Source organism: Triturus cristatus, chromosome 7, assembly GCF_964204655.1.
Source record: "Triturus cristatus chromosome 7, aTriCri1.1, whole genome shotgun sequence".
Taxonomy (NCBI): Eukaryota; Metazoa; Chordata; class Amphibia; order Caudata; family Salamandridae; genus Triturus; species Triturus cristatus.
Genome location: NC_140590.1, coordinates 896,406,010 through 896,415,875, shown reverse-complemented (window position 1 = coordinate 896,415,875; position 9,866 = coordinate 896,406,010).

The following is a 9,866-nucleotide window of genomic DNA, read 5'->3' as shown; positions in this document are numbered from 1 at the left end:
AAGAGGACACAGGGACGAGAGACAGAAAAAAAGATAATGAGTATCATCACTCTGCCTCTTCTTACGTCTGGGCTCAGCCTGCACTGCAGAGGCATTGTTATCTACAAGAAATATTTTTTTCAGTATTTTGTGAAATGCATTATCGTTCTTTATTGTGACCATGACATAAGATATACCTTTTGGGAATCTCTGTGGGACCTACTTTCTATGGTTGGTGAAAGCCTTGTGACATCCTACTGAAAGGTAAAAGAAATCTTTGTAACAGACAAACAAAATAATCGGAACTATAATACATGTTCCTGTATATTTAACTACTTTCAGTGAGTTGAACATTAAGTCACTGATCTGTTCCATTTTCAGTATACAAAGTCTGTCAGTTGTGTGATATGCATGCTGTTATTATGCATTCACACCTATAAACATACAATCAATTCCACACCACTAAGAGTCCCTTAATACCGTATGTAACTTCAAGTAAAGTAAGCAAAGCCTGCACAAGTTGAAGAGACACAAGTTCCTTTTGCCAAAGTACAATAGACTTTGCAATCCTTGTAAGTATGTCTTCAGTACTAATGTACAAACCAACCAAAGTCTAAATTATTCATCTCAAGTGATATCCAAAATACTTCCCTGAATTCAATAATTGATAACTCCTAATAAGGTTGGAATGAGTCTGATTCTCCTGGCAACAAGGTTCCTTCGCATCAACAAAGTATTTCAGCTTCCTAGCAAAGCACACTCTGAAGCTTGAGGAACCTATACTCTAAAATTCTTAGATGGTCATCACCTTTGTAAGTCGTGTCAAGGTCCTTTGGTGCTCTGGTCTCTGTAATTTATCTTAATTTCACTTTTGTATTTTGCATAGTGCAAGCATCACAGCCGCAAATCTTCACACCAAAGGTTGCCCACTCTCTGCATGTACTATTGACTTCCTCTGGAGCAGAAGACTATGACACCTCTGAAGTACAAATGAGCACATATCTGTGAACACCAAATGTACACAGATGAGCACAAGCCATGTATAATTACAAATTTCTAGTCTTATACTTTCTGACTAAATAACTGATATCTATGCCCTCCATGGTATGTTGTTAGAATCAAAATATTCTGATGAGAACAATCTTTCCAATAGGTTGAAATCATAATAAGACAGACACACCTATTTTTTACGCTCCTAAAAGTCTTGGTTGTGCATTTATCACAGTATTAAAGCAGTGTATCCTGGTAAATTATTTCTCTGAGAGCTAGATTTATCCAAGCTGACAGCATTGTATAGTGAGACAAAAATGCAATGCATTGTCCAACTTTCTTTTCCATGGGCAGCGTTATATTTACTGCACATTATACTGTAAGCAAATGTTTGCGAAGTTGAGAAATATTGCTTAACGCCAAGCGCCATTGCGTCCCGCAAAGTGTCATTACATTGCACAAAACATCATTATGTCATTCTACAATTTAAAATTTGGCTCAAATGTTGCGGTAAATTCTCATGATTGTTCCAAGAAAATGGTATGGCAAGGAGAGAAGACAAGAGGTCGTACAGCAAGAAGGAACAGGTACTCAATAGAGCACTATAAAGAGGAAGCTTATGATTACACAGGATGAGGTTGAGATTTTGATGTATTTGATTAAGCAAGAAGATCTGGTTGGCACCTCAAAGCTTCCACTGGCTACGACTGCTGGTTTGTGGACAGGACTGCTTGATAAAGTCAATACAGCAAAGAAAACATGATTGTGGAGCAGAGTAAAAAAAAGGTGGCATGACTACAATCATATACCTAAGGAGAACCTGATGCAGAACTTGAGGGCCACAATGACTACTGATGGAGGTCTAAGTAGCCGGCCTGAATTGATACCTAAGAAGGAGCAGGTGGCAGCAGTCATTGGTCCTGAGCTAGGTGCTGACAACAAGGACACCACAACTGAGGGTAAGCTAACTTAATTATAGTAAATTGTTTGTCATACATTTTACATACTGTTTTAAACATTTTTAACAGTGTGTGAAATACCAACATGAGATTTTTCTTTACTTCATACTTGGTATATGGAGGTTTAGAAAACAATTAATGCAATTATTGTTTCTAATTAATGTCACTATATGAAGCTATCTACCATTGCCTTGATGTTTAAGAAAAAACATTATTTGGCTTTCTAATAACTTTGGCACCATCTGACAACACTGCACTGAATTTTCCAAAAAAGGTTCATCCACGTCAGCTTCTTCCTGAAAGTATTCGGGGTGAGCCATGAGGTAAGGGCTGAGAAAAATGGGGATCCCAAAACATATCTTCCCTATTCATTTTTCAATAGTAAAATTAGACACAGCTACAGCCACAACAGCTGATTAGAATTACACCTAATTTGGCAGAAAGGTAGATCTTGGTTCAGAAGGCATGCTTTTCGTCATTGATTTGGCCACAGTAGCACCCCGGGGACTGCATCCTCAAGGGCCAGTTGATGTTTGGGAAAGGAGCATCCAGAGCCCATCTCCCAGAGCCTGGTAATAAAGTGTACCAGAGACCCCACACCCGGGACACTGTTATTCCCGGCTTGGAAGTGTGCGGGCATACCCTGCCAGCGCTCTCCTGGGCAGTGAGCACAACTTTGCTCCCAGCCTGGGGTGAGTAGATAAAAATGCTGCTCTTGCCAGGGTGGGAGAAAATTTAGGGACTCTGTTCCAGCCAGCACCCAGTATGGTGATAGACAGGAAAGCCAGCTGGGGCCGCATGACCTTTGTGGCTTCCCCTGTGACCCCAGACCATGGACAAATGGTGAGTTCCTCCAGGTGGGCACTGAGACACCCATTTAACATTTCTTTTTAAAAAGGCAGGCACCTACCACAGAGGTGGCTCAGGAACTGGCATGGGCCTCTGGGGACCTGTGGGTATTGGGGCTCTCCCTTTCCCCCCACTATTTTTAATGTGATGTAGATGCTTTGGGTGGAACTGGGGCACCCTCTTTCACATAAAAGGGCTACAAAAATGTCAGCTCCTTCCGACACTAGTACGGGTGCTGATGGGGAGCCAACAGGAGCCTGTGGCCCCCAACAATAAAAAAATGTGTCGGTTGCCAGAGTGGGCACCTGGGCACCCAACAAAAAAATGAAAGAAGGAAAAATAAATGAAGGGCACTCTGAGCAGGAGTTGTATGCTCTTTAGCTGGAGTGCAGGGACCGCTTATGGTGGGTTCTATGGCTGAACTTTGTGGCCTACAAAATGTTATAGGAAAGGCTCTGAGTCATTTTTTTTAAATATAGCTTTATTGTTAAAAAAATAAGATAATAACTTCTGATACACATTTCAAAGTGTGAATTTATGAAATATACATTTAATTACAATTAGTGGTGTTTTTTTGACAAAAACAATAGGTCTGCTTTATATATTTGACGTGGTGACCCCTGATAAAGCCAATAGGCCCCCTTTTATATTTTGGTGTTCAGACCCTTTGACAAGGTCAGTAGGTCTGTCTTACCTAAAATGACATACTTTATACTGTCAAGTCACATAATCAGGCAAGCATGCCTGTGCCTAACACCATGCTGTGCATGGTCGAAGATGCTGTGCAGGGGGTTGGGTGCCAGTGGGGGGTTTGGCGCAAGGCCTGGCTGAAGGCTGGTTGAGGGCCTTCAGAGGCCGTAATGTGTAGGGGATTTCTGCCAACAAAGAGACAAACATTGGAACTAATTCTTGTGAATGTTACTCAGCCTTTTCTTTACAGTTGTTGGATGGTATGTAGGTATATATTTGTTCAGCAAAACATTCTTTTTCCATGTGGTGCACTTCAAAAGCTGAAGAAAATCTAAAGATTACATCGCACTTCAGGAACTCAGTATAACAAATTTAACAAGGGCACAATTACAGGAAATACACTGATGTGTTTTGAGTTAGTCTTTTTCACGATTAGTTTCTCATTAAATGCTCCTGCCTGTCCTGCTTATTATGGAGCATTCTGGTTGAGGCAGTTTGTCGATATTAAAAAGTCTCTTGATTACTTTCGATTTAGTCGCTATAGTGCACTCTGTGATGTGTAGTTATTTGTAATACAGTTTGTTCAGTTATTCATTTGCACAATGGATCGAGAGTGTATTGCCTATGTATGTGAACATGTCTCCGACTGTGAAGCAAACTAAACATTACTTCGCCAACACACTCGAGGCCTGATTCACAAAGGTAAACCTGCACTTTCATGTAAGTTTATGAATGTTTGCTATTCACAAAGGAATTTATGAGTAGTATTTTTCTGTATCAGTGCAGAGTCTCCGCACATAAAAAGATAAGAAAGAAGCCCTACCTTTTCATGTGTGGAGATTTCACACTCATAAGAATACTACTCTTAAATCCCTTTGTGAATAGCAAACCATCATAGACTTACGCAGAAGTGTAAGTTTACCTTTGTGAATCAGGCCCACCTTAGTGGTAAACTTGTGTTGTATGTTGTTTTGTTTTTAAACCACAGAGTGATCATTATCATTTTGGTAAATGTATGATATTACCTTATCTGAAATGTTTGCTGAATAGGTTTCTACCTCATGTCGCTGATCTGTTTCCTATTGTGTATTGATAACAGAAGCTTGTTTAATGTTTCTCAACGAGTTATTTATGGGCAGTCTGAGTCATCACTCATATTGGGTGTCTATACAAGAGTCAGACTGTTTTTGCAGGTGTTCATGCATCTTTGTGTCATTATTCTGGGTCGAACCTGGTGCATATATCCAACCCTTGCTCCTTCGTGGTCAGCCTTAAATCTCCATAAGTACTGGTCAAGTGAAACCAGAATACAATGGTTGGCTCTTCACACTTTATGATGCTATTTTTAAATTTAAACTTGCTAATTTAATTATTCTCAGTTTTTATACATTAAAGTTAAATTATTTTGTGTTGGGTTTTCAACTTTTTTCGTACTTCTGAAGACTTTACATATTTTCTTAAATTAAGCCTGCCTGCTCTGTGCCCTAGCTACCAGGGGTTGAGTTCAGGTTTACATTACTGAAATTTTTACCTAATGAAGCAAAAGAGTGACATTTTTGCTTGTAGTGGACTAAAACCCACCCCAACTTATATTCTACGTTCTCAAACATATGGTGAAATCATTTGATAGGGCGATTTATTAATGCTAGACACAAATTAAGGTATGTTGAAAGATTATTACATATGGCATCCACTGTAGAAATCCTCTTTAGTGGTTGCCTTTCTCCTCCATATTCAATGGAAAACCAGTCATCGGTCTTCACCATTCCCTTCATTTGTCATTTCTGCATCCTTTGCCTAGGGCAATCCCATTTTTAAATCTAAGCTGGTTGCTACATATGGCAATATAGTGGCAAAGGCGTAATTAGCTGGGACTGTAACTAAATATAAAAGAAACTGAACACTAGTGATACTAATAGTTGGAGAAGCTGTTTGGGGCAACAATGTGAAAATGGAGGACAACTACTTGGGGGTTAACATTTCTAAACCTGTACAATGCATCTATAAAACAAATATGAAAAAAACATATTTGAAAGGAAGTGTCTGAATAGCCTCATGTAGCAATTTAATACCCACTAATGCCTAGTAAAATATGACCATGTACTATATTTTAGATCTGTTCAGATCTCTCCTTTTGTGTGTACCAGCTTATAATGAGAGCATATGGGGCATGGCGCAGCAATTGATTACGATGGATAAACTAGTCTAAGCTCCATACAGCATTCCCATGTATCAAACTCAATGACGCCATTGAAATTCCTAACAGTAAAGGGAACTAAAGCGGGTGCCAGAGTTTCAGGAACCACTGGATGCATTCTGCCATACAGAGGACTAGAAGGACTGGAGGAAGTAGGTTGTTTCTAGGTGGCCCTCGTGGAGGGTGGAGGACTTAGAGTATTGAGAGCAAATCAGAAGCCAGGGTGAGTCAGGAAAGCCTGACAGGATATCAGCGGGGCAGATGTGGTGGCTCCTTGATGATGCTGATCCTGGCTGTGATGGAGGGTCCTGCAGGAGAGCTTTTGGGGATGGAGTAATTTGGTAAGGTGTTTGCTAACAAGTCTGGGAATGAAGAGACATCAGCAAGGAGGCCTCAAATATCTAAGGCTTCAGAGAGGCATAGTATTTCAAAATTGAAGAGGAATTGAAGTGGCATGTAGAGTGTGCCCTAATTATGTTTATTGCAAAACACAGTGGGATAAGGTAGGCCAAATATTAAATTGACATCATTGCAAGCATCAGGGATGGGACTTATTATCTGCAACAAAAAGAGAAGAAGGGTTGTCTGATTTTTCAACGTTTACATTACAGTCTAGACCTACAGTGAACCATCTCCCTGAAAGGAAATGTTAAAACAGTCTTTGAGGGGTGATACACGGTCTACTACATGCCTCAATAAAACTATAGAACTAATCTACAGAATATGTTTGGGTATTCATTTATATAAATTTGCGTATTTAGTTTGTACTGATCTATGTAACACTGTTAGCTGTTTCCTGATGTCAGAATGGGTGAATACGATGTCAATGAATGTCATGATTTGTGCAAGCCTGACAATGGTAATATCACCAAATGCTATGTGAAAGCATGCCACCGTTTGTACTAGATCAATGCCCGTCAATGCAATGACAATAAATACTGTAACTTGTGCCTGCCCAGCAGCTCTGACATCAGCAATAATGATACCAATGTATTCCGCGGTCCATGCTCATACGATAATATTATTGTTGCGAATAAGAACAATGTCAAAATATGTTCAAACCAGAGCAAACACAACCTCATTAATTCCAGTGCAAACAATATTAACGTACAAAATGGAAACTGTCCATAAAAACGTACCAGTGGCTGCTATATTATTTTTAGAAGTTCTGATGAACTCACATCATTGCTGTCGGATTAACCCAAAGTAACCTCTCCATGAACCCAGTGTCACAGATAAGTGGTCAGGCAGGTCCTGTGACCCATGCCCATACCTATTGCATAACAGTTCACAGGTGAGTTTCCCTATAAACCAAAGACAATCACGCATTCAGGGAAAACCCCGATCAATTCCACAGAGAGATAGTTGTTCCACAGATAGATAGTTGTACTATGAACAAGTGAGAGACAATTGGGCCAATAAAACCAGTTTGGCCGAAGGCTCACTTTCCCCAGAAATATCACAGTTAAATACGACATGTAGATAGGCACACTCAACCAATCAGGACACGACAGGCACACCACACGTGGGGATCATGCACGCCTCATGTCAGATATCTGGACTGATACACACTGGCCCACACTCTCCGAGGTCGAGAGCCATCTGTGTCTTTGTCAAATGCCTTCATTTGTTGATTTACAACTGCTTTTTGGGATGTAGCAAATCGTTTTATTGTACCTCATGAAATGTATAAATGGATGACCAATACTTTGTACATCAAGAGAATTTGAGCAGATACATTATGTCCAGCTTTTAATTAAACACACTGTTCCTGTTTTGCCAAATGCCTCTTGTCTTTTAATTTATTTAAGATAAATTCATATCCAAGCAATACTGAGCTTTGTATTTTACAGTTAAGAAACTAAATTACAGTTCAATTTAGACTACATTATTTCTGTTATATTCACTATCTAACCTTGAATTATAGATAACAGGTAACCTATCCCAGATTGATGTCATGTTAGTTTTTTTTCAAGACTTTTGGTTAGAGGGTTTGACACTTTCACAGGTTTTCTGAAAGATAAGGACAGATGGTATCAAGGTCAAAGGTAGACAGGCTGATGATCAGGAAAAACATGGAGTCTGGCCTGCACAAAATGGAGTTTGGCCTTGGGGCTTTTTGTCATCCCTGGCTTAGACATCTGAATATGATGTTGTTGGGTCAAATCTTATATATATATGATCTTATGCTTAGGGATTCTTGTTTGTTTTATAAGAATACTTAAGTAAAATCCATGCTTTCGGAAGGGATATCTATATATACTTTAATGTCTAATATAAATATATAAAATCAGCAAACACATAAAATGATAATATGTGAATTATCGTAAAATATGTAAAATAGCATGAAAAAATGCAATACACTTTCCATAAATTCTTCTTTTAAGCCTTGCATGTTCAAAGTTATAGGATAAAATGTAGAAACAAAGAGCTAAATAAGGGGGTCCTAGGGATGAGTTTAAAGACCAACACAGTATAAATCCCCAAATCAAATATCAATACACAAAAGAATACTGTGGGTCTCGAGTGTAGGATCAGAGCATGTAATAATAGAGCAAGAAAAAGGAAGAGAGTCCGAAAGTAAGCGTGGCAGGTGTATAAACCTCCACTGAGGTTTTAAGTTCCCATCACCCACCGGTGGTGGTTCTTCATCATTTGGGAACTAAGGACGAACCCCGGAGTACCAATCACTATGTTAGTTGTGGTGGTACCCTGGTTGTCCCAGGCAACCGTGCCAAATTGTTACCAGCGGGTGATGATTGCAGTGCGAAAAAAGTGATGAAAAAAAAAATTATGAAAAGAAATAAATGAAAAAAATGGTGAAGTTAAAAATGACTACCAAGGCACTGTGTAATTTTATTCTGGCGCTATCCTGGTGTCAAGATTAAAACCAATATAGACAGCTCAAACAAATAACTGTCAGATTTCAGGTCTACATGTTTCGGCTATTGGACAAGGGAGTCCAAGCTCTCGTCAGGACCATGTAAACGCTACTGCAAAAGGCGTGATGAAAATGAAATATAATAATAATAATAATGAACTGAATCGACGGTTGGGACCCAATACAACCTGATCGAGTCCTGTGTGTCACATTGGAACAGTTACAGGCATTGTCTGGAGGTGGGCCTCTGGATGGAAACAAACAAACAGGTATGCTAAGAGGGACACTCAACTTAATCTGTTTGCACCATAGTATACATTGCTGATCCAAAAATAGTGTGTAGTTCAATGTAGTATACACACCTCAATTCTTAACAGTTCTCAAAGATATGAAATTTTACAAAGAAGATACATGTTTATTAAAACAAAAATTGTTGTTGACACAAATTTTCGTGTGCACTTACCCGAGTCAATGTGGGTACGCACCTCGCCTCGCCTGGCATCCGCTCAGGACAGTGAGGCACCGCTCTAAAGAGGAAAAATTCCAGAAGGAGATATAATTACACAGTGCCTTGGTAGTCATTTTTAACTTCACCATTTTTTTTCATCATTTTTTTCATCACTTTTTTCGCACTGCAATCATCACCTGCTGGTAACAATTTGGCACGGTTGCCTGGGACAACCAGGGTACCACCACAACTAACATAGTGATTGGTACTCCGGGGTTCATCCTTAGTTCCCAAATGATGAAGAACCACCACCGGTGGGTGATGGGAACTTAAAACCTCAGTGGAGGTTTATACACCTGCCACGGTTACTTTCGGACTCTCTTCCTTTTTCTTGCTATAGGATAAAATGTTACATTATATTAAAAAAATTATCCTAAAAAGAAGAGATGTGTTTTGGTAAGTAAGCAGATAATGCATGATACTGAATTTGCCAAATTGAAGGAAAATAATGCTCTTGGGGAAACACATGAACAAATAGGAAAGACAAATATTCAAACGATAATTGTTTCCCCATGACACAGTCTTCATAGCGGATACAAAATTATGTGCACGTTTCTTGTTGAATTTTAGTCGTCCTCCTCCGAAGATATTTCCATGACATCAGGCTCACATGAATCATAGGTGTGATCATGGTGACAGATTGTCGACATGTGCATGTTGAATGGTTGTAACTCTAGGCGCTCAAAGGTGGTGAGAGTGCTCCAACTGGAGACTTGAATGACAGCAGTGATATGAGCCAGTCTTCAAGGAGTTCCTTAAAGTGTGACACTGGTGATGCTGGTCCATCATAACAAGTGATGGAGCAAGGATTCA